Genomic DNA, 26805 nt, shown 5'->3' with positions numbered 1-26805 from the left:
ATAAGGGCTAAATTAGCACTATTATAGGGCACTAATAATATATGTATATATAATATAATATAATATAATATAATATAATATAATATATATAATACGAACAGCAGCTAGAGTAAAATAAAATATTGCTGTAACGATGCACGGACACTGACTAATGCCTCCTGTTAGCAGGCAGAGCTCTTTCCCTTCCCATAGCTCATGGTAAGCCTTACCCACTAGTATTTTTCCTGGAGCACGACGCACCAATTCATTAACAACCTGGTACCCAATTACTGCCGGGTGAACAGGGGCGAGCAGTTAAAAGATTGGCGACTAGATAATCTTTCGTCCTCCCACTCGTAATTGCCCCTCCCCCATCCCCACCTCGCTTCACTTTAACCCCATCCTACTAACCACCACAGTTACCCATTCAATTGTCTGTGCATCCCAGCTACGCACCCATTTGAATGCCACAGCAACACCACCTCCAACTGTACCATACGCTCGCGTCTACACAAACACCCACTTAAATCATCATCATATCAAACCACCACCAACAATACAAGCCCCACAAACATCCTCCTATCTCCCCCCCCACACACAAACACATACCAAACTCCCACACAACCCACACCCATACCCATGCTCCACCACCTCCCCCTCACTACACTAGCATACCAAACTCACACACAACCCACACCCATGCTCCACCACCTCCCCCTCACTACACTAGCATACCAAACTCACACACAACCCACACCCACACCCATGCTCCACCACCTCCCCCTCACTACACTAGCATACCAAACTCCCACACAACTCCACCCACACCCATGCTCCACCACCTCCCCCTCACTACACTAGCATACCAAACTCACACAAATGCCAAATATGTCACATACTCAACCCTTCACCCGGCAGACCACCCACGCTCCTTCTCCCCTTGTTTTGCGTGTGTATTTAATAGTTATATATATACTGAGGGGGGGAGACATTTATATTTTTAAGATTATACTCTACATGATGTTCTTAGTATCGTGGAATATACTTTGAATAATATTTCGCCATGTCCACCTTTGGCTACAAATAGCCCTATTTTGATGGTTAAGATACTTGAGAGGCATATTGTATTTCTACACATCAAGATAAAGGGCCGTGGAGAATATACAGTATTTGCGTGTGCTAAATGTGGAGAAGTCAAGCAGGTGGTTGTATGCCAAAGTGTATGAACCACTTTAAACGTGGTTCTTTTACTTCCAACCAATATTGTAAACAGGTCCTAATTCAACGTAATGAAAACGCCTTACCTAGAGCTAATCCAACTTTTGCATAAATCTACAAGATATGTAATAAATTATAATTTTAGAAAAGACCTACTTTATTGCACTGTTCACTATGAAAAATTCATTGTCGGCTTGTTGTCTGTATTAGCTAAATAGTAACTTATGAACGTCGGCAGTAGTTAGTGCTTGTATTGTGGTCTCTTATTGATTGTTCGTATCCCCTGGGTGTTTACTAAACCCGTTCCTGCGTGATGGAATTACCAGAGAGAATGTCGTGTCAAGTTCTGAGAACTGTCATTTATTTAATCCATTTTTTATTGTATTGTATATTCCTTTGTCTATTATTTTTTGTCCATGTTATTTCTTCTACCTTATTCTGTCATTCCTGTTTGAACAAATCCTTATTGTCTGCAACATTAGTATTGGGCGTGATCATCATCATTTATTTTATACATCGATTGACAACACCTTTCTGCAACTTTTTCATCAATGAGGAGCTGTTGACAGCACTCCTCAGTGTTATTTAATTTACTGTCGGGGACGCAGCCTCGCTAGCAGTTGTCTTATTGTCATGGAATGAAACATTGTTTTCAGGGCCCAGATTCACGAATCAGTTATTCAAGCACTTACGAACCTGTCCATCTTTTCTCCATCTTTGGCGGCTTTGTTTACAATTATTAAACAGTTAATGAGCTCCGAAGCACCAGGAGGCTGTTTATAACAATAACAACAGTTGATTGGCAAGTTTTCATGCTTGTAAACTGTTTAATAAATGTAACCCAAGCCGTCAAAGATTGAGGAAAGATGTATACGTTCGTAAGTGCTTGCGAAACTGCTTTGTGAATCCAGGGTCCAGATTTATAATACCGTGTTCCTATATTAAATACCGAGCTGTATGAATTGATTTTAACCTTTATGCAAGTCTTCCTTTTAAGAACTTTAAAGTCTTATACTCCAGTTGTTCTGGTACACTATTTTATTTTATTTTACGAAGTGTTTATGAAACTTATTGACAATAAGGTGCTCGGATCCTGCGACATTGACAGTCGACATGTTGGGTATTTAATTAGAAGCTTTATAAACGGCATTATTTTCCGTGTGGAGCAGGTGGAAGGTATATTGAGCGAGTATCATGTCGGCAAAGGTCATACTAGCAGGAGTCACTGTTGGTTCTGGTGTGAAAATCTCGATATGTTGCCAAATGTATCAAGGTTGTGATTTGATGAGTGTTAAGGCTGTTTGATAGGTAAGCTTTTCAAATCCAGCTCGGATTGATCTTGACGATTGTGGTTGTAAGGAAGTCTGTAGGTTGCTGTGGGGGGAAGCGTGTGAAGAAAGTAGTAAGTTTGTTGTAGTGTAGTGGCGTCAAGTTGTTACCATGACAACGAACGCGTCACGTGTTCACCCCTCCCCCCCCCCCTTTACCCCAAAGGCATGGTCAATGGCATGATGCACGCGACGTTAAACCCCCAACATCAATTTCATATTAAACCTGGAACCGGCGAAGGGAGTTTTTCTTTTTTTTTAATGCTGGTTCATGACATGGCCTTTGCACTAATTTTCCTGAAAGAAAACTACCAGCTGGTGCAAGGGAACTATGATGGTCGACGTGCCTGATGCATTCCGTTGCTACGAGTAATTAGGAGTACACTAAATTCTGTAACATACAGCTGTTGAAGACTTGCAGTCAGAATTTATTTGACGTAGATTTTTGTAACAGTTTGGTTATAAATACACCAAGTGTGAGGCTCATTCATTGGCGGTGATTTATTTCGCGTTTAACTTTGAAGTTAATTAAAGTTTATTCAAAGTTTGTTATCCTTATAATTTACCGGGTATGTATATGTTTTTAATGTATATATAATACCCTCGCCTCCCCCTCTTAAGTTGCTACTAGGATGGGAGCCTACCAGAAATAAGTTAGTTATTAAAACATAGATACTTAAACGGAACGAGAGAAGAATGAGGGGAAATATGATCACTACATTCAAAGTATTTAAACGGAACGAGAGAAGAATGAGGGGAAATATGATCACAACATTCAAAGTATTGAGAGGAATTACTTAGGAAAACGAGGATAGCCTATTTATTGTGAGGATACACAATGCAATGACAAATGGAAACTGCGGACACACATTACAGGAAATTTCAGCCACATATTTATTCAGGATGTAAAAGAATTTCATCCACAACTACAAGAGAAGATGTGGATGGAGTCACTCAATCAGCCCCATTCATCCAAGGAGCTGGGTGAATGACTGTTCAAGATAAGCGATATCCCGTAGGTACAGTTCGATAACAAATTCGCGTGCAAAAATTGATGCCATGTATGCGTATGTGATTTCTAATTGGAAACAATACGTCATAGGCTACTTTACTGACCAGACCACATACTAGAAGGTGAAGGGACGACGACGTTTCGGTCCGTCCTGGACCATTCTCAAGTCGATTGTGTCTACGTGTCGAAACGTCGTCGTCCCTTCACCTTCTAGTGTGTGGTCTGGTCAACATACTTTAGCCACGTTATTGTGACTCATCGCCTGCATAGGCTAGTTTATTTTCATAATCTTTGCTTTGACGGGAATAATTGTGGATACTGTGTGTGTATGTGTGTGTGCAGTCGGCCATCTTGTGATATGGTGGCACTAGTGCCACTGCCGGCTGCTGCCTCATATATTGCCATCATCGCCTCGTTGAAGTTGGCACCAGGCGTTGCCAGTGTACCGATGGCATCAGCCTTGTCAGCACTTGGTGCTTTAGCTTATACTCTAAATATGTACTTGTACATAACGTGAATAATGTACAGTGCAAATAAATCACATTAACATGTATGAATGAGAAAATCAGTGGTGGGGAATATATCCAGTGTGCTGTAACATGTATGAATGAGAATCAGTGGTGGGGAATATATCCAGTGTGCTGTAACATGTATGAATGAGAATCAGTGGTGGGGAATATATCCAGTGTGCTGTAACATGATGTATGAATGAGAAAATCAGTGGTGGGGAATATATCCAGTGTGCTGTAACATGATGTATGAATGAGAAAATCAGTGTTGGGGAATATATCCAGTGTGGTGGTTCGTATCCTCCTGGCAACTGCTGATTTTCTCGTGAATAACCAACTTGCATGTTGGTGCAAATCCTTCAGCAGCCAATAATGCTGTTCAAACTGTGACTACTTGTTTATCAAATAAAAGCAATAACTGGGACAGTGGGTGTTTTAATATTTTATGGATGAGTTATGCTGTGGAGGATTGACTGAGTTATGCTGTGGAGGATTGACTGAGTTATGCTGTGGAGGATTGACTACTAGGTGCTGGTGAAGTATGATGTCTGCTCTTTATTGTAAGGCAAACATGTATTAAGATTATATCCTATAGTATATAATATTGCAGTCAAACATGTTTAAGATGCTTTTGATATCCCCTTTGTCATGAGGAAATTGACTTAGTTTCACTAGTTTCTCTATCTGCTCCCTCACCCTGTCAGAGTAAAAGAGAGAAATGTATGTGTGTGTGTATATATATGTATATATGTGTGTGTCTGTATGTGTATAAAGCATATGTGGAAGCTAATCAGAATTACATTTCACCTTTGTAAATGCACATTAATGACACTATGTAAAAGACACATCAAACACTTCATGTAGCATACATAAATCTGTCTCTATGTATGTAGCTTAGCCTAGCATTTTAAAAGCACTACAATCACCTTCTGTGGTTGTTCAATTAATCCCTGAACTGTATGTTTGACAAATGTCTCACCCTGTCCATGGAAGACAGAAGAAATTGTATATATACTGATTAGCATTGTAAATGTGTGGTCACGTCTGTGGTAGAAAATAATAATAATAAAAAATAAGTTTAATGCAACAATTAAATCTAGTTGGGCTGTATTTGTGACATTAGGCTAGCAAAATAATTTATTACTAGCGAGCGCATTTCCACTTAAATTTGTTTTTTTTCTTAAAGATTGTGAGGAGGACAGCTGTGACACTACCACTACCACCACTATAAAGTTTTGAAGAGCACCAACTTCTGAACCATATCCCGGGAGTGGCATAAAGTACCAATTCAGTCAAAAGGAGTCGAAGAGCAGCAGCCGCATCGGTGCCAAGTGATAGCCGGGCAGGACCCAGCATTTAACGGGTGAGTGTTCGTTGGTGATGTACTGAATAGTTTGTGCAATTACCTAAGTGTAAGTTACAGGATGAGAGCTACGCTCGTGGTGTCCCGTCTTCCCAGCACTCTTTGTCATTGTGTGTGCACAATCCTAGCACAAGGGTGGATTGCTGAAAAGCTTCAAGTTTTTCTTTGGTATATTAATTTAGTCTCCTATAAACCATTTCTAAGTGATGCAAGATACTGCCTTCAGCATTATTATGATAATTAAATGTCTATTAACAAAAAGGGGAATCACGATTTATATCTCCTGCCTGTTATCCTAGTTCAGTAAAGGGTTGAACTACGGTGAACTAGGTTATAGTGCAACCCGTCCTCGACTCAAGTCCATTACATCCAGCTGTCGACCCCACAGACGCATTCATAAATTTTAACATGCTGTTCATTCAAAATGGGAATTTTCTCAAGTATAAATTAATATTATAATGGTATATTGTGTATATATAGGCATATGATAGATTAGGTGTTTAGGTTCTGTTGGCGATTATTTGTATTTGTAGTACGTGGGTGAAGCATTTAAAGCGTTGTGATTCGAACAAAATTCGTCAGTGAAGCACTTGTTCCGGATATGTTCGAACGTCAGCAGTTGTGAGTCATGTGTAAACCGCTTTTCATTCATAAATAGCTGGTTTGGAGGGTGCATGGAATCACTTTTGGATCTTTGTTTGAAGGACGGGCTGTATAATGTGAGTGGGGGGGGGGGAGAACAACGCGCCGTAGTATCGAACTCTCTCCTCGTTTCGCGAGCAATTTTGACCAGGTTCCAGTCGTGAAAGGTTGACTGGACACCAGTCTTTTTGTTGATCATCTCTGTTCAATCTACAGAAATAGAGGATCTGGATGTATATCCATTGACTGGTCGCGTTTCAGAAAAAAAAACACATGAGCTATAGGAACGGAAAGCGCTTAAGCCTGCTAACAGGAGTCAGAAGTTCGTCTACTCCCGTACTCACCAGTGTGTGTGTGTGTGTGTGTGTGTGTGTGTGTGTGTGTGTGGGGGGGGGGTGCAGGCCCCCCCCCCCCCACACACATACAGAACTATACTTGCACTGTAAATAGAATTTTGTATTGTGAGGACAGGTTGCTGTAAAGAACGTAACTATTGTAGGAGCGGAACTCTGGCTATAAAGATGTCGATGGAAAACCAAATTTTCAAGAAGTGTCCAGTTGTTACGCTATATAGAGTTCTTGGGTCAACACTTGTAGTAATAGGTTTACTCGGCAAGTTTCTGCAGAGACAAACCTGGAGCATTCACAAGGAAACGAAAACTAATAAGTACTCACCTAGTGTGACCAACCACTTGGGCTGGACGGTAGAGCGACGGTCTCTCTCCATGCAGGTCGGCGTTCAATCCCCGACCGTCCAAGTGGTTGGGCACCATTCCCCCCCCCCCCCAATTCCAAATCCTTATCCTGCCCCCTTCCAAGTTCTGTATAGTCGTAATGGCTTGTTGCTTTCCCCCCTGATAATTCCCTCCCTCACCTTGTTGTGCTTGTAGGGGTTGAGCTTTGGCTCTTTGGTTCCGCCTCTCAACCGTCAATCTACTGGTGTATAGATTCCTGAGCTTCTCAAGCTCCATATAAGTGAGCTGGAAATAGTTAATTGGAGCTGAATACAGTACTATTAACGTTTGGTGCAATAGCTGTTTATCTGTACTTCAGAGAATAGTTACGGGGCAGGTTGAAGACAGCTTATTAATTGAAAATCTGTTGTATTCCATACATATTTGTAACTAATGGTTTTAAGCAAAATAATATATAAATTTTGTTTTATTTCCTATACACGAAGAGGGTAAGATGCTCTCAAGGATAAACATTCGAGGGTCGCAGAAATGCGGTGGTACAAACTACTGGGACACTGAGAGGAGGATGCTTGACCGTCTTGGCTTACAGAATGTTTGTGGTCCCATTACCTTGCATTGTATCGCTTGCAATTGGCCTATAAAGAGCGAATAATAGCTAGGGTTGAATTGGCTGGACAAGGCAGTGAATTGACCATGAATGCCTCCAAAATGACAGCTGGGCAAAGTGGTGGGGGTAGTTAGTCCTCTAGCGACCGACCGTCAAGCCAAGGAAGACGCCTGGGAATGTTTATGTCCTCTTTTCAGTTTGTTGATGGCCACTATACACTAAGAACGGTCCAGTTTGTTGCATGTACGTGTTTCTTGGTGGGTGACTTGGTGTGATCAAGAGACTTTTAAAGGCTATTCTTCCTTGGTATGGTTCAGCAGAATGATCTTCGGAAGCTGAGCAGTGGAAGGAAATGTAACAAAGTTTGAGTCATTATCATCAGGGAGCCGGTCGGCCGAGCGGACAGCATGCTGGACTTGTGATCCTGGGTTCGATCCCAGGCGCCGGCGAGAAACAATGGGCAGAGTTTCTTTCACCCTATGCCCCTGTTACCTAGCAGTAAAATAGGTACCTGGGTGTTAGTCAGCTGTAACGGGCTGCTTCCTGGGGGTGGAGGCCTGGTCGAGGACCGGGCCGCGGGGACACTAAAAAGCCCCGAAATCGTCTCAAGATAACCTCAAAAGATCATTTTCAAGCAATAAATTGACTTTGGAGACAATCATGTACATCACTTTTGATGTTTGCTTCAAGAACCTTCTAAATGTTACAAATAATTATAATGAATGAAAATGTGTCATAATTGGAATTTACAGGTTCATTAGGTGATTTAATATTTTGAGAAAGGGTCAGGACTAGAATTAATGCACCCGAACACACATTATGCAGTGTTCAAGAACAAAGATACACGGATCAAGCCGATGTCTTAAAGATGTGAACTTGCAGACGGTTTGGCCTAAATCTTGAAAGACGTGCTTTAATAATTACAATCACAGCTCTCATAATATACGAAGACTCGTATATTGCAACCCCCCCCCCCCCATTTCTAGTTTTGCGGCTAACTCACGAAAGCCGTTTTATATTAGTTGAAATATTCTCAAAATACTAGGTTCAGAACCTCATCAAAAATGTTCTAGTGTGCCGGATTTAATTAAAGATATTGCATTTTTTTTTTAATTAAATAGAAAACTTAAAAAAGAAATAGTACTCTGGAGGCAAGGTAGAGTTTGATATTATAAATTCCATCACACCAACCATCTATCGTCACCGCACCAATTATTTGATGACACTAAATTCTAAGCCTTTGTCGAGGGAGTACAGGCCTAATTGCTGGACATGTTAGGTCAGCTGCTTTCTCCACTCCATTCCTGGGGCCAGATTCACAAAGCGGTTACGCAAGCACTTGCGAATCTGTACATCATCTTCTCTCAATCTTTGGTGGCTTTGTTTCCAATTATTAAACAGTTAATGAGCTACGAAGCACCAGGAGGCTGTTTATAACAATAACAACAGTTGATTGGCAAGTTTTCATGCTTTTAACTGTTTAATAAATGTAACCAAAGCCGTCAAACATTGAGGAAAGATTTACACGTTCGTAAGTGCTTGCGTAACTGCTTCGTGAAACTGGCCCCTGGTGCTTCGTTGTTAATATAAATCACATTTGTGTATTTGTTAAGAGGACATCATGATCCGTTCAATTTCCCCATTTGAGTAGAGGCATCCACCTGAAAAAGAATTAAGGATTTTAATAAGAATGTCTTAACAGAAAACGAGGAGAATAAATGGGGCGGTAAATGCAACAGCCCCATAAGTGCAATTATGTACTATGTATAACCGTAAAGAAATGTACTTTTTTTCATTTAGAATTAAACCGTACTGTCAATTCGGAGGATGGGTTGCCCCGGCAGCACACCTTACCGAATTTCGGCAAGTTTTTTGCACAGGATGGATATACAAACAAAATTCTCGTATACAAGAAAATTACCAATTTTGTCCATATATATATAATCATATAAACACATCATAAATAATGAAAATAGCTTATTTTCATTCCAAATGTAGCATAGTATTTTATAATAAATTTACGAAACTAATGTGGTAAATGAAGGATTTTGACACAGTGGATCAATAGAACTGTTCTAGAGGATGGAACACATCCATGCACAAAGGGCTATGTAACCCCCCCACACACACACTATGTACTGGGTTACTGGAGCATGCTATTAAGGGAAAGGAGGGGAAGGGGGAAGTGGCGAAAATAATTTAAAACATTGGCTCTTGTTTAGACAGGTTGCCTGGATCATATATTGAGACAGTTGATACATTGGCTTTCGTTTAGACAGGTTGCCTGGATCATATATTGAGACAGTTGATACATTGGCTTTCGTTTAGACAGGTAGCGTGGATCATATATTGAGACAGTTGATACATTGGCTTTCGTTTAGACAGGTAGCGTGGATCATATATTGAGACAGTTGATACATTGGCTTTCGTTTAGACAGGTTGCCTGGATCATATATTGAGACAGTTGATACATTGGCTTTCGTTTAGACAGGTTGCCTGGATCATATATTGAGACAGTTGATACATTGGCTTTCGTTTAGACAGGTTGCCTGGATCATATATTGAGACAGTTGATACATTGTCTTTCGTTTAGACAGGTTGCCTGGATCATATATTGACAGTTGAGAAGGCAGGCGATAGTCACTTGCCCAGTGATCTTTATGATCGGCAGGGAGAATATAATGGAGTAAGGAAATATAAACAATTGTTTACTACACGTTTACGAAGAGAGAGATGTAGTGTAGGTTCGAATCCTCGTCACGGCCCTTGAGTATTTGTTCATGTAGTGTAAGGTTATAAGGAGGATTCAGAACATGCATAAGAGATACTGGTATATTGGTTGAGTTATCAAGGAACTGAGGAGGAGGAGGAGGGATGTAGCTTTAATATCTAATACTGAGGAGTGTGTGAAGCAAATAAGCTAAGGCAGGAATTTGTTTGGTCAAGTATAAGGTCGGTAGAGAGAGGTAAAGTATAAGGTCAGTAGAGGTCAAGTATAAGGTCAGTAGAGAGAGAGAGAGATGTATTTGTAAGTGCATGTTTCTCTGTAAAGAAAATTTTGACAGTGAAATTTAGGTATTTTTCTACTTTATGATGGTATGGAGAAACTACAACATTTAAGATAAGATAATGATGTTTGGGGAGATGTGAATGCTGGGGTGGGAAATGAATGATGGATAGTAGGACACTACGTCCCATTAACCCCAGATACATCCTACTGTCTTCCATTCATTTCCCGTCCCAGTATTATTCTTACATGTTCAGAAAGGAGTTTATTTGAGCTCAGATTCACACGCACCGTATTCCTCTAGATCAGTGTTGCCCAACCCTTGAATCCTTGAAATAATTCCGGGTCGCACATTAGATAAACACGAATTTTCTTGTCCACTGACGATTCCTGTCTGTGCTCATGATACTGGTTAAATGAGACAATCAAACAAAAATAGATGTATATGATTGGAATTAGCCTATGTATCACTATTTCTTGCGGTACCCCCTAGTTGCCTTGGGGTTTTGCGGAACCCCAATTGATAAACTCTGCTCTAGATTAAACGCTTTAATCTGCTCCACACTAAATGCATTAATAACATTGAGTCAAAGAACATTCCTCGAACACTGATTATGTAGGACAGACATAAATATATGTATATGTATACATATACATATATTTATGTATATGTATATGCATTATAAAAGCACTACTGTCACCCTCTGTGGTTGTCTCCTCACGATATCTATCATAATATATAATGCTACAACTTTCAGGTCTTTGTGAATTTGTTAGGTAGGTGAGATCTTCATTAGATATTTAAGTATTCTCTTTGTCACTGCTAGTGAAACACCCATATCAATTTCTACTACTGGTTTTCTACTGGCTGTCTTTGCAAGCATATCAACAGTGCCATGCCTTGAGATGCCAACATGTGATGGTATCCATAAGAATTTAATTTCAAATCTGTTTTCTTTAGCAGCTAAAACATTCATTCGAATATCACTGACTATTTTCTGGGTGTCACTACTATGTGCGTTCAGTGCCAGGAGTGCACTCTGCGAGTCACAGTATACAAGTCCACTGCCTTTGTCTTTTAAAAATTCAGTGGCAAGGTATATGCCTATATGGGAATAATAGAGCAAGAACTCGGCAATGTGATGCCATAGTTGTCAGAATACGCCTGGGATATAGACGTATCTGGCAGCTCTCTGAAAACCCAAATGTCGAGTACACAATGTGTCAACTTTGTGAAAGAGAAAACATGCACTCATTTGAACATTATATTGTAGAATGTCCCATATTGTCTGACTTTCGCCCTCCTGGGCTGAGGTATGCTGAACTCTGTAACTACTATATGATTAATGGAACACTTGATGATATATTGGACTTGTACCCAAGATTAACCATGTAACGTAACTATATAACCTGAGTTTGTAAAAGCATCTTAATCACCTTCAGTGGTTAAGTTCTTAATTTCACACTAGTTTCTCTGTCAGATATCTCACCCTGTCAGAGTAAAAAGAGACAAATATATGTGTATGTATGTATGTGTATAAAGTATATGTGGAAGCTGATCAGAATTACATTTCACCATTATAAATTCACATTAATGCATTCATAAATCTGTGTATCTATGTATGTGTATCTATGTATCTGTGTATCTAAGGCATGTAGCTTAGCCTAACATTTTAAAAGCACTACGATAACCTTCTGTGGTTGCTCAATAAATCTCTGAACTGTATGTTTGACAAATCTCTCACCCTGTCCATGGAGGACAGAAGAAAATGTATATATGTTGGTTAGCATTGTAAATGTCTGGCCACGTCTGTGGTAGAAAATAACAATAATAAAAACCTCTGTGGTTGATTGCTCAATAAATCAATATATATATGATGTCTTACAGATCCAGTAAAACAATCCATGGAGGACAGAATAAAGTGTATATATGTTGGTTAGCATTGTAAATGTATGACCACATCTGTGGTAGCTCCTTGCAGTAATAGGCAATCACCATCTCCTTCCCCCCCCCCCTAGCCCATCACCCTCCCTCCCTCCTCGCCCGGCCATCTGGTGCTTCATCCAACTGTTTTCCTACCCACCATCTTTGTTGCTATATATATATATATATATATAATATATATATATATATATATATATATATATATATATATATATATATATATATATATATATATATATATATATATATATATATAATAATCTCTTTCTCTCTCTCCTCTCTCTGTCTCTCTCTCCTCTCTCTCTCTGTCTCTCTCTCTCTCTGTCTCTCTCTCTCTCTGTCTCTCTCTCTCTCTCTCTCTCTCTCTCTCTCTCTCTGTCTCTCTCTCTCTCTCTCTCTCTCTCTCTCTCTCTCTCTCTCTCTCTCTCTCTCTCTCTCTCTCTCTCTCTCTCTCTCTCTCTCTCTTTCTCTCCTTATTTTTCTTTCTTTTTCATTCTTTTTCTCTTTCCTTTCTTTCTTTTTAGCGTGTGAATGGATACCGTGTTTGCGATGTATATGATCATGTCCCATGTACAAGACACTCTCGTTTCCCAGGTTTAATAATCGCTAACACTTCAGTGACTCTCCTTTTAACTTTTGACAGATTTTAAATAGAAAATGGGCACTAGATGAAGGACTGTCCTGACATGATTTTGCATTGAAGGAAGACGTTATTAAACAGTTAATATGCTCCGAATCACCAGGAGGCTGTTTATAACAATAACAACAGTTGATTGGCAAGTTTTCATGCTTGTAAACTGTTTAATAAATGTAACCAAAGCCGTCAAAGATTGAGGAAAGATACACACGTTCGTAAGTACCTTGCGTAACTGCTTAGTGAATCTGTCCCCAGGTGTTTGGTGGGTAGAAAGAAGCCGAATACCCAAGCTTAGCTCCATCCCCCCCTTTCCCCCCTTTTCACCCCTTTCACCGATTTTCTGGGGGTGGGGAGGTACCTGGAGCCAGATTCACAAAAGCACTTACGAACGTGTACATCTTTCCTCAATCTTTGACGGCTTTGGTTACATTTATTAAACAGTTTACAAGCATGAAAACTTGCCAATCAACTGTTGTTATTGTTATAAACAGCCTCCTGGTGCTTCGGAGCTCATTAACTGTTTAATAATGGTAAACAAAGCCGCCAAAGATTGAGAAAAGATGTACAGGTTCGTAAGTGCTTGCGTAACTGCTTCGTGGATCTGGCCCCAGGTTCGTAAGTGCTTGCGTAACTGCTTCGTGAATCTGGCCCCAGGTTCGTAAGTGCTTGCGTAACTGCTTCGTGAATCTGGCCCCTGATTCCGAAGCGTAGCCCCCCCATAACCCCCTCCCCTTCCACTCAACTGTTTACTCCAGCAAATGGTGGTATCAAAGCGGATATTATGGAACCATCAGTAGAGCAGCAGCGTCGACATTGAACTCCTGTAATGAAAACACATTTTACATAATGCAGTTTGAATATTCAAAATTTGTACATAAAAATCGGGCATGTGAAAATAGTGGACATTTTTACATGTTTAGGTAATTGGAAGCATTTTTGAATTGTATGAAGGAAGGTGAAGTTTGGGTTTAAGTGATAATGTCGGTTATCTTCTTGAGATGATTTCGGGGCTTTTAGTGTCCCCGCGGCCCGGTCCTCGACCAGGTCTCCACCCCCAGGAAGCAGCCCGTGACAGCTGACTAACACCCAGGTACCTATTTTACTGCTAGGTAACAGGGGCATAGGGTGAAAGAAACTCTGCCCATTGTTTCTCGCCGGCGCCCGGGATCGAACCCGGGACCACAGGATCACAAGTCCAGCGTGCTGTCCGCTCGGCCCACAGACCGACCATCAGTAAAGCATTTTGTTTCTATTTTTATAGTCTGGAAAATATAGCTAAAACACACAACTTAAATATTATCAAGTCTAGTATAGCACATGTATGTACTATTAGGCCTAAGATAGCGTGTATTTAGGCCTAGGGTTGCTAGGAGAGGTTAAGTTAGGTCTTACATTTATTAAATGTAAGACCTGCGATTAAATTGCGATTAAAATAAAGTTTCCAGTTTGGCTAAATTAATGCAAAAGTCAACTTTCTGGTGGTGCATCACTACATAATGGTACTTTCAACCAAATAGTTACTGTAAGTACACACACAACTGACAATAACGTGATATATCAAATGAATAAATCCACAAGGGCCGTGATGAGGGTTCGAACCTACGTACGGGATCCTCGTGAGGGCAGTAGCACTTCAGGTGTCAATTCTTTTACCATGTTGTGGTACAGTTGACTAAGGCGCATCTGGAAACATTCCGCCGCTTAGGTTCGAACCCTCATCACGGCCCTTGTGGATTTTGTACAGTTACTAAGTATTTTCATTTCAGAAAGATGGGCTAAGTTTAGCATTCAGGGTAAAAAGGTTTCTGTTGCATGATCAATTTCGATCAACTGTCACCGCGGGGACACTAAAAATGCCCCGAAATCATCTCAAGATAACCTCAAGAAGATGGTCTTCAACATTAGTTTGCACGATATTAAATTGTCTAATTGCGTTGGAAGTGCTAACAGTAAATGCTTAATTTATAATGGTATAATTAAGACATTAATGTTTTAAGCTTATCGTAAAAGTTAAACATTAAAAATAACCAGATTGAAGCCATCAAATTTACGCGTGTAAAACTCTTTTTGAACATTCACAGATCACTTGATAGTGTAACAATTATAAAACTGATGATTAATAAAAAGGCTGTGATTTTCCATGCAAAGTACAAAAAATACTTATGGATACGATTAAATGATGGGATTAAATCTTATCTCTCAGATTCTTTATCTCAGATTCTCAAATCTTTATCTTTCACCCTATGCCCCTGTTACCTAGCAGTAAAATAGGTACCTGGGTGTTAGTCAGCTGTCACGGGCTGCTTCCTGGGGGTGGAGGCCTGGTCGAGGACCGGGCCGCGGGGACACTAAAAAAAAAAAAAGCCCCGAAATCATCTCAAGATCTCATCTCATCTCAAGATAACGTGTGACTATTTCTTAAAATACATTGAAAAAGCTATTTTTGTTTTTAGTTGGGGTTGAAGATAATACAAGTTGTATTTGAAATATTGCTTTGGTATGGTGAATGGTTTGGTTCTTAGCGATGCCAAATATATAATGGTTTTATAGGGGGGATTTCCACCCGCAGTCTTTCTCGAAATGGTACACACCAAGCTATGGGATTCATTGTAATTGATTGATGAAGATTAAGCCACCCAAAGAGGTGACACAGGCATGAATAGCCCAAACGATTCTTTGTAACAATTCAGTGTTGTGTGTGTATGTATATATATATATATATATATATATATATATATATATATATATATATATATATAATATATGTATATATGTATGTATTTAATATGGGTAACCTGCTGGACATACTGGCGTTCGTAGAGTGGTGGCCGTGTTGTGTTCAGTGTTGATAGTAGTAAGTCGTGTGTTTTAGTCTTGGGTAAAGCTTAGCATTGCATGGTTTAACGTGTGGTGCGTCAGACAGCAGCAGCAGCAGCAGCATTGGTCACTGGGCGTTGTGTGGTATCCATGGGATACCAAGAGTAAACACAGTCCACTCCGTGCAGTGCGGGATAGTACAACGCTGCTCTATTGATTTTTGTGCCTTGCACAGCCAATCCAGTTAATTTACTGTTTATGAAAGGAACGCCCCCTTTCACTCCAAAGTTTACTTTAATCGATCAGTCGAGTTAATAGTTCTTTTTGGATTTGGTTGTACTGTCACACAATACTGTCCAAAGCCTGGTTTGTGTCAGGCTGTACTGTCAAAGCCTGGTTTGTGCCTCGGAGAGGCTACGGGATCCAGTAAGTTCAGTAGAACTTCGGTTTCAACCCTTTTACCCTGTCGTAGCTCAGTCGATTAAGGCAGTGTCTGGGATGCTCCTGGACGCAGGTTCGAATCCTCGTCACGGCCCTTGTGGATTTGATCATTTGGTTGTACTGTATTTGCTTAATAAATTTGTCAGTATTCAGAGACCTTAGTGCACGTTGCTTCTATAATTGAAGGCAAAGTGCATTGTATCGCAATAACATTTTTGCCTTCATTTAACAGTTTGTCATTTTATTAAGGAGTAAAGCCCCGACCTGCATTTGTTTTCCAGTCAGCAGGGGACAGATTCACGAAGCAGTTACCCAAGTACTTAAGAACGTGTACATCTTTCCTCAATCTTTGAAAGCTTTAGTTACAATTATTAAACAGTTTACAATCATGAAAACTTGCCAATCAACTGTTGTTATTGTTATAAACAGCCTCCTGGTGCTTCGGAGTTCATTAACTGTTTAATAATTGTAAACAAAGCCGCCAAATATTGAGAAAAGATTTACAGGTTCGTTAGTGCTTGCGTAACTGCTTCGTGAATCTGGCCACAGGTTATAATTCTCATATATGTATTGGCTTGGTGTCCTGTGACACTTAGAATAACTGTATATACACATCTTAACATTTTCAAGTTAAATTGTAAGAAAATGTAAGTTTTGTTCTAAAGAATGTGGTCATACTTTGCTTGTTGAAGCCTAAGAGAAACATTGTCACTTTATATCAGTATAGGACCTTTTCCTTGATTGAATGGTTCTTGGTTAACAAATTTAGTGAAGCAATACTAGATTAATCTATTCCAAAAAGTTTCTTCAAATTTTATTGAGTGTTTTAGTATTTCTTTAATCCTGAAGATGTATCAACAATTGACAAGTTACTGCAAATGTAAAATCATAGACAAATATTAATCCAGTATTGTGAGAGGTCACTATGCGGACTCCTCGTAGCAACCACTGTACACTCTGAAGTAGTGTACAGATTGTATACAGGTACACTGTGTACTGGAGTGTACCACATTATCAGGTGGGGAGTTTGACTGGGGCGGTACATCTGTCAAATGATAACGCAGGAGTCCTAAGGCCAGCTCACCGTGTGTAGAAACCTCGCGTAGAGCAAATGGGCCATTTGTCCGTGTTGTACACAGTAGTGTACAACACAGGTACACTACTGTGTACAGTAGTGTACCTGTGTTGTGTGAAGACTCAGGCGCCTTGTGTCAGTGGAGATAAGTGTCTAGACATCTTCCTTGACATCGAGGCCTGGGCAATTTCGAAAATCCACGAATGTCACGATAAGTCGGTGACGGGAATTGAGGCATTATGGAAGGATGTAAATGCGACGTATGCATCTAGGTCACTACTGATACGCCCCCCTTATCCCCCCTTATCCTCCCCCCCCTTATCCTCCCCCCCCTTATCCTCCCCCCCTTATCCTCCCCCCCTTATCCTCCCCCCCTTATCCTCCCCCCCCTTATTCTCCCCCCCCCTTATTCTCCCCCCCCCCTTATTCTCCCCCCTTATCCTCCCCCCTCTTATCCTCCCCCCTCTTAATCCTCCCCCCTTATCCTCCCCCCCTCTTATCCTCCCCCCCTCTTATCCTCCTCCCCCCTCTTATCCTCCCCCCCTGTTATCCTCCACCCTTATCCTCCCCCCTTATCCTCCCCCCCCCTCTTATCCTCCTCCCCCCTCTTATCCTCCCCCCCTCTTATCCTCCCCCTCTTATCCTCCACCCTTATCCTCCCCCCTTATCCCCCGCCCCTTTGTAACGCCAACACATTCTCTGCTACCCCCCTCCCCCTTTCCTCATTGTCTACCAGCTCAAGATATCAAAATATCAATCTGAATATGTACATAAATGTTTAATTTTTCTGGCTTGAGTTGAAACTAGACTCAATCGGGTAAGAGGTTTTGAGAACAATTGTTCTCCGGTTATAAATTTTCAGTTAAATTCCAGTTATCAATCCAGTCTCCAGTTTTGCCCGAAACAGTTTGCGTACTAGTGGCTTTAGGGGTTATATGTACTAGCTCTATCTATAAGTTCGTCAATATCTGTATCACCCCTTGTATGTATGTACTTTACCTAAATAAACATTTGAATTTTGAATTTGAATAACTTCGAGCATAGGCACAATTATGCTCGCATCTTCACATAGTTCTACCTTCAAAGTTACTTGTTATGCTCTATATACGTAAACTTGTACAGTGTTATTTTATTCCTTAATTCTTAACATTTCTTATCCCTTAATTGTTTTAGATTTAGTCAGTTTTACTTTATTTTGAGGATTTTTTTTTTTACACTAAAGTATGTTTTGAAAATACAAATAAAATAAGATGTCTTCAATTTAAGTTCATACACACATTTTTTTAAGGCTTCACAGGAAGCAAACACGAACCTTTGAAGACATTATAAATTATTACAAGTTTGTTTTAAGACATCTCGTTTCAGCATGTAATAGTATGGCGTTGTCACATTGTTTCTATGCATTTTATTATATTTCATGGGTCTTCAAATGTGAAAATGCTTGGGGTTTTATGTGCAGTATTTGAATTAGTGCGTGCCTGTGCATGCGAATGTGCCGAGTGGGCCGGGAACACGGTCGATAGTTAATATAATTTTGCTAGCTATGAGATAGCCCGTGCTACTTGGAACTTTGTTCCAGGTAGTGAATCTTTAACAACAACAGCAGCTATGAGATACCTTGTGTTGTATAGTCTAACGTGACTATTGTGCTTACAGGGCTTAGGTGTTACTAACTTGAGGCATCAGGGGAGGGGAATCGGTCGGCCGGGCGGACAGCACGCTGGGCTTGTGATCCTGTGGTCCTGGGTTCGATCCCAGGCGCCGGCGAGAAACAATGGGCAGAGTTTCTTTCACCATATGCCCCTGTTACCTAGCAGTAAAATAGGTACCTGGGTGTTGGTCAGCTGTCACGGGCTGCTTCCTGGGGGTGGAGGCCTGGTCGAGGACTGGGCCGCGGGGACACTAAAAGCCCCGAAATCATCTCAAGATAACAGGTTGGGTTCAGTTCATTTGCACAAAGGTGTCGACTCTTGATGGGAACCTTGAGGAAGCTCCTATTGTGCCAGTCACTAGTGGTTGTGCAAATGTTGTAGAGTTGTGAAATATAATAAGCCATAGCTCGGTCGATAGAGTTTAAACCTCTTACATGTGTGGAGGCCGCGGTTCGAGTCTCCTAGAAGACAAGTGAATGGACTGGATTGTAGAGTTGTAGTCTACGTTAGCGAGAGTTGTTTTCTAAGGCAAGGTTATTATCAGAAGTGCTAGACCAGTGTGACTATATCTCATGGAAGGGATTTTTTTTTTATTATTATTTTTCTACCACAGACGTGGCCACACATTTACAATGCTAACCAGCATATATACATTTTCTTCTGTCCTCCATGGACAGGGTTAGAGATGTGTTAAACATATAGTTCAGGGGTTTATTGAACAATCAACCACAGAAGGTGAATTGGTGCTTTTAAAATGCTGAGCTAACCTACATACGTAAATACATAGATACACACGTGGATACACACATAGAAGGGATACGTGGCCAAGGAGCTGAAATACGAAGATGGGCTAGACGAAACAGTTCCCAACTAATTTGACCGTTGGGGATTGAACGGATGACCCTGTAAGACATAAGGGCCATTATACATCGTAAGGGTCATATATACATTATATCACAAGGGCCTGTAAGATACGGTGAACTCTACCGACTAGTTGTTTTGAAGGATACCTGCTACCTGCTTGATACCTGCTTGATGGGGTTCTGGGAATTCTTCTACTCCCCAAGCCCGGCCCGAGGCCAGACTCGACTTGTGAGAGTTTGGTCCACCAGGCTGTTGCTTGGAGCGGCCCGCAGGCCCACATACCCACCACAACCCGGCTGATTAGTGTTCTACTTGGGCGATTTCCGGCATTTGCTTCTGAAATATATAAGGATACCATAACTCCTGGGAATTGATGGCAAAGTCTTGTCTAACGATCGTGAGATTTATGCTAGTAATTATTTTATTTAAGATTTAGAGGAAGGAGCTTTAGTATCTCAAGTTAACCCAAATTTTAAAGTTGTGTGATTTAAATAAATAAATTGATGGATCAACCGTAAATATGTTTTAGCAGATAATTAGATAATTATAATACTAATTAATTATATACAAAATCACTTTATGAAACTAAATATTTAAAAAGTTTGTTTTTTACATCCAATTATGATTATTTGTTTACTACATTAATAAAAAAACACTTTTTCGTATTGTAACTCTTACTATTTTGTATATAGATTCTTGATAACATGAATAATATACATAACATGATAGCATAACATGATAGCATGATAGTATAAAGAAGACGAATGGAAGAGAATTATGAGGGTAAAGCACCAAGATATTACGACTATATAGCACTGGGAAGGGGTCAGGATAAAGATTTGGGATGGGACGGAGGGAAAGGAATGGTGCCCAATCACTTGTGGACGGTCGGGGGATTGAACCTCGACCTGCATGATGCGTGACCGTCGCTCTACCGTTCAGCCCAAATGTGTGTGCAGACGTGCCTGTGCAATTTTAAAAAATCCACAAATGTCACAATAAGTCGGTGACGGGAATTGAGGCATTATAGAAGGATGTAAATGCGACGTACGCATCTAGGTCACTACTGTAACGCCAACATATTCCCACATTTCGCTAAGACATTCTTGCCTTAACGACAAGGTGAGCCTTTAAGGAAACCCAACTATAGCAAGAGGTGACCCCGGCATGGTTGGGAGGAGCGTGACGCCTGTCTCTGAGGCTGAAATTTACTGCACATAATTTTTGTCATTGTGGTGGAGGAGGAAATACTGTGGGCCAGGCGCGCCAGGAGCATTTGACTGTTGATTGCATCGTGCGCGCATTGATTCTCCTAGCCTAGATGGGAAGGGATGGAAGGGGGGAGGGTGCTCTCTTTCTCCTCCTCTCCCTCAAGCTGGTTAAAGTTGAGCATGTGTCGGGGAAGGGTGGGAGGGGTGAGGATCTTGACACCATTATTTCTGTCTGTAGTGTGTGATTTTATTGGCGTGCACTTGTAAGGGTCATCAGTCTTGTGTGTGTTGGGGCCAACTCAAGCATGTAAGGGAACAAGCAAGAGGCAGGTATTGGCGTGTGGTGGGAAGGGTGGGGGGGGGGCATATACAATCTCTCAACACGCACGCTTGCACACAAATTTGAGTTCCACTTAAACAAAAAATCTAAAATAATTGAAGTAGATGAATTCTACTCATTTTCTTCATGTGAATGAGTGCTCAGATCATGAAATGTTAAAATTATGTACACAGTACCATGTTGAAAATAATTTATGATAGTAGTAGTCATTAAGTAGTCTGTATTAATAAATACTCATATTATAAAAGTGATGCAATAATTTGAAATAATCACTTTTAAGTAAATTATAATGGATAACAACATGCCGCTACTTTTGATATATATTACCAGATAAATTAAGTAGGCCTATTGATACCGTCCACTATAAACACAATTAACTTATCTATAATTTCCACTTAGCACGGCGATCAAAAACTGATAGCAGGTCCCATGTGACCTATAAGTTATCCTTAAGATGCACAAAATGCATGAAGTTATCCTCAAGATGCACGTTATTCTATATTCCCAAGTTACAGCCCCGTTCCTGTGCCAGGCAAATCCACTATGGCAAATCCATGTGGTCCCGGGATCGAACCCGGGACCACAGGATAACGTGTACAGTGTTCTGTCCGCTCAGCCACCGGCTCCTCTAAATATGTTTTTGCATATTGTGTTTGCATAATATGTATAGCGTCTTATTTAGTATTTTAACCATGTACTATTGCAGTATGTATGCAAATGCATAACAAAGTAAATAATGATCTCGAGTATGATAAGTCTGTATGGTAGCAGCATTTAGTTTTCAATAATTGAGGACAAAGCTACTGACCTGGACCAAGATGCAAATCTTAAGTTACCTAACTCACAGATACCCATTTACTACTAGAACAGGTGCATAAGTTGAAAGGAAATGTTCCCAATCGTTAATGTAATTTCCATTTCAATTGTAATGTAATTACATAGCTTTAAGGCTCGTGGGGGAGAGTGGGAAGGGATAAAATGTGAAGGTAATATATTGGAAAATGGTAGGTCAAAATAAGTTTGAAAATTTCTGAAGTGCGCTAGCTGATATTTTATGCTGATCGGAAAAAAGTTGAGTTACTGAAGATGGGGGAGAATAATCTTGTTATGTCTAAGAAGGGAACCTTTATAAGGTGTCGGAAAGTGGTGGGAGTTTGCTAGTTTCACCATGAAAATCAAATTAAAACACAGAATAATGTTTAAATTAACAATCTTTCTGCAGCGCATATCAAGTATGTTACAGGTTGAAGAGTGCTCGTATTATAACAAATGGGAACATGTGTGTGGGTTGACTGGAGTGTGGGAGCTAGGTTCCGAATACACAAAAGACTATTGCCTTTATTATATAAATAAAACGGTTTTGGTATAGTATAAATCTTACGCAACTTTTGACAAATGCATATATAAAAAAGATGTGTGATTGATGACGCTATTGTACACAATAGTCATGAATGAGAGCTAGGAACCAGTGAGTGGCAGTAGTAATAATTATATATATCCTACTTGTGTGGCATATTTAGGGTCGAGGTATTGCATTCACAAAGAATAATTCTCATAGTACCGAGTTGTAGTGTGGCAGTTTTGATCCAGAATTGTATACCCTAATGGATCAAATTTTCGTTAGAAAATGTAATGGTTTACTTAAGACTTAGATGTAGGGCGCGAAACTTTAAAGTACCTGTATTAAGATAACGAAACTATTTTATTTTTTTAACCACATGGTTGGCTAACTAGGCGCGTAGACTTTCATCCCGGTATTGCTCCGGTGTAAATATATATATATTATGTATATATATATATAATATATATATATATATATATATATTATGTATGTGTAATGACATTTTCAAATAAAGTTAGATAAATATACACACATACCAAAAGAATAGGGGTGGTAGAAGAAAATATCAAAGTGTTCAGTGAGGATCCACAAGGTCTTCTCTGAGTACTCTTTATTTTCTTCTCCGAGGCTATGGGTCCCTACACTTGCACCAGAGGTGGTACCCCTTCTAGGTAAAAAAAAAAAATTATTATGTATGTATATATATATATATATAATATATATATATATATAAAATGTAATATGTTGTATACAATATGGTTTACCATACTGTACGATGACAAACTACCGTGAGGTTATATAATTGATTCAGTGTTAAGTAGAACTAGTTGTGTAGTAAGGTTCAGCGTCTGTACTGAAACCCTTACGGTGTATTCTGGTGGTTTGATGGTACATTGGTACAACACAGACGGTGATGTACTCGTGATGTACTCCACCTATGTATCTGTAGGATTTTATAGTAATGAATATTTACTTTTAAGATTAAGAGAAGGATAATTGAATTAGGAATGGTAGAGCAGAATGATGGAGCAAACTTGTACTTGCCGAGAGCAGGACCTAAGGGATGTGTGCTTCTTGGTTATCTTGACATGATTTCGGGGCTTTTAGTGTCCCCGCGGCCCGGTCCTCGACCAGGCCTCCACCCCCAGGAAGCAGCCCGTGACAGCTGACTAATACCCAGGTACCTATTTTTACTGCTAGGTAACAGGGGCATAGGGTGAAAGAAACTCTGCCCAATGTTTCTCGCCGGCGCCTGGGATCGAACCCAGGACCATAGGATCACAAGTCCAGCGTGCTGTCCGCTCGGCCGACCGGCTCCCTTGGGTTGTATTGTGCCGGGTAATTCAAGTATTACTTTCCATGTGTACAGTTTTATTATTTGTGAAACCTGCTGTACATCAAGTCTCGATCCTTCACAATACTCAGCACATCAGGTCGACATACTTGAACCATGAGCAACTTGTGTAGAACTTATAATTTTACTTTTTTACCATTAAATAGGTTGGTAACACTATTGAACCTCTCATACATTTTTGTGGGGGAAAGTGTAATTTTTTAAAGTACTATTAACAAAGTATGTGTGTTCTGGTATTATAATATATAATACCATATATGTTTTGATATTTTCCGGTTTCAAGTCTTTCAGTGAATGGGACTATATTTACTTAGTTTCGTAAATATGTAACCTTGTTCTCTGTTTTGTAGTGGCTCTTTTCCCATATGTTTTAAGCGACTTCCTGGCATCATTAACCACTGACCTGCAGTGTGTTCCAATCGTGCATTATGTCGGTATACGATTTAGTGAACTGGGAAGGTTTTCCTATTGGCTGTTTGGTTCGCTTAACTATGCTGTTAACTTCTCCAAGTGCTGCTGTAACTTGGAGCTCGATATAAAATTGTTTAGTTTTATAGTTTCATTAAGTGTGTACTTGAACTTTCAAGATACGAATGAGTTCCAGCTCCTTGGCCCAGTCTTTCTTGAAACCGATTTTCTGATTGACTGCTGACTGTCTTGCATCCTATGTCTAATTTTGAAACATGTGGAGACTGTCTCCCATTCATAATTCCTCCACTACATCTACAGTGAAGTTATGTTTACATGTGTTTAATCAGAATAAATTATTTCACCCATTCGTTCTTATTCTGTTAAAAATACTCTTTAGGATTCGCAGGCGATGAGTCACAATAACGTGGCTGAAGTATGTTGACCAGACTACACACTAGAAGTTGAAGGGACGACGATGTTTCGGTCCGTCCTGGACCATTCTCAAGTCGATTGACTTGAGAATGGTCCAGGACGGACCGAAACGTCGTCGTCCCTGCAACTTCTAGTGTGTGGTCTGGTCAACTCTTTAGGATTCATTTAGAATTTAAATTTAGGATTTAATTTAGGATTTTAGGATTTCTAAATCCTAAAAGGATTCATGCCAAAATGCAGATTAGGTTTTGTTATTTACGATAGTGACTGGTGTAATGCTTCTTAACGATTTATAATTTATCAAGTTACAGTAACAGTTCAGAGGTAACGCTGTGCATGTGGGACCTAACCCACCCTTCCAGTGACTTCATGTATTATGCAGTGTTTACCAAGCTCGATTGATAAAGATTAAGCCACCCAAGAGGTGGCACGGGCATGAATAGCCCGTAATTACCAAGCTCGCCACACACAGCATTTTGGACCGGAAGATTTGTGTCGTATTAGGATATTTATTTTTTGTAATTTAAATTTTTTTTTAACGGAGTCTGTACTCAGTAAAATTGAAATAAGTATTTTAAATTTGTATTGATTAGAATAACTTTGTTGTTCATTCAACTTTGTACACTTTGTTTTGTATGGCTTTTAAATCTATTTTATTTTGGATTTTTTTGTCCAGTTTATGAGTTATAACATCGATTTTGTTGTGCTGTTATCGTACCAGCCGGCGTTCTTGTGCTGTTATCGTACCGGCCGGCGTTGTGCTGTTATCGTACCAGCCGGCGTTCTTGTGCTGTTATCGTACCAGCCGGCGTTCTTGTGCTGTTATCGTACCGGCCGGCGTTGTGCTGTTATCGTACCAGCCGGCGTTCTTGTGCTGTTATCGTACCGGCCGGCGTTGTGCTGTTATCGTACCAGCAGGCGTTGTGCTGTTATCGTACCAGCCGGCGTTGTGCTGTTATCGTACCGCCCGGCGTTGTGCTGTTATCGTACCTCCCGGCGTTGTGCTGTTATCGTACCGCCCGGCGTTGTGCTGTTATCGTACCGGCAGGCGTTGTGCAGTTATCGTACCGGCAGGCGTTGTGCAGTTATCGTACCGGCCGGCTTTGTGCTGTTATCGTACCGGCCAGCGTTGTGCTGTTATCGTACCGGCCAGCGTTGTGCTGTTATCGTACCGGCCAGCGTTGTGCTGTTATCGTACCGGCCAGCGCTGTGTTGTTATCGTACCGGCCAGCGCTGTGGTGTTATCGTACCGGCCAGCGCTGTGGTGTTATCGTACCGGCCAGCGCTGTGGTGTTATCGTACCGGCCAGCGTTGTGCTGTTATCGTACCGGCCAGCGCTGTGGTGTTATCGTACCGGCCAGCGTTGTGCTGTTATCGTACCGGCCAGCGCTGTGGTGTTATCGTACCGGCCAGCGCTGTGGTGTTATCGTACCGGCCAGCGCTGTGCTGTTATCGTACCGGCCAGCGCTGTGGTGTTATCGTACCGGCCAGCGCTGTGGTGTTATCGTACCGGCCAGCGCCGTGGTGTTATCGTACCGGCCAGCGTTGTGCTGTTATCGTACCGGCCAGCGCTGTGGTGTTATCGTACCGGCCAGCGTTGTGCTGTTATCGTACCGGCCAGCGTTGTGATGTTATCGTACCGGCCAGCGCTGTGGTGTTATCGTACCGGCCAGCGTTGTGCTGTTATCGTACCGGCCAGCGCTGTGCTGTTATCGTACCGGCCAGCGCTGTGCTGTTATCGTACCGGCCAGCGTTGTGCTGTTATCGTACCGGCCAGCGTTGTGCTGTTATCGTACCGCCCGGCGTTGTGCTGTTATTGTACCGCCCGGCGTTGTTAGATTGTTATCGTACCAGCCAGCGTCGTGCTGTTATCATACCGGCCGGCGTTGTGCTGTTATCGTACCCGGCGGCGTTCTTGTGATGC

General features: G+C 40.9%; 1 protein-coding gene across 3 annotated transcripts in view; it reads left to right on the top strand.

The window, feature by feature from the left end:
• Nucleotides 1-26805, top strand: part of LOC123747157 (ELAV-like protein 1) — a 300388-nt gene that overhangs the window by 42332 nt on the left and 231251 nt on the right. For all 3 annotated transcript variants that reach the window (XM_069313929.1, XM_069313927.1, XM_069313928.1), the window contains one exon: nt 5233-5409. The gene's annotated coding sequence lies outside the window, so the exon portion shown is untranslated. The remainder of the gene's footprint in view (nt 1-5232; nt 5410-26805) is intronic.

Source organism: Procambarus clarkii, chromosome 77, assembly GCF_040958095.1.
Source record: "Procambarus clarkii isolate CNS0578487 chromosome 77, FALCON_Pclarkii_2.0, whole genome shotgun sequence".
Classification (NCBI taxonomy): domain Eukaryota; kingdom Metazoa; phylum Arthropoda; class Malacostraca; order Decapoda; family Cambaridae; genus Procambarus; species Procambarus clarkii.
The sequence above is the reverse complement of the archived record's forward strand: the minus strand, read 5'-3'. Positions and strand labels throughout refer to the sequence as shown.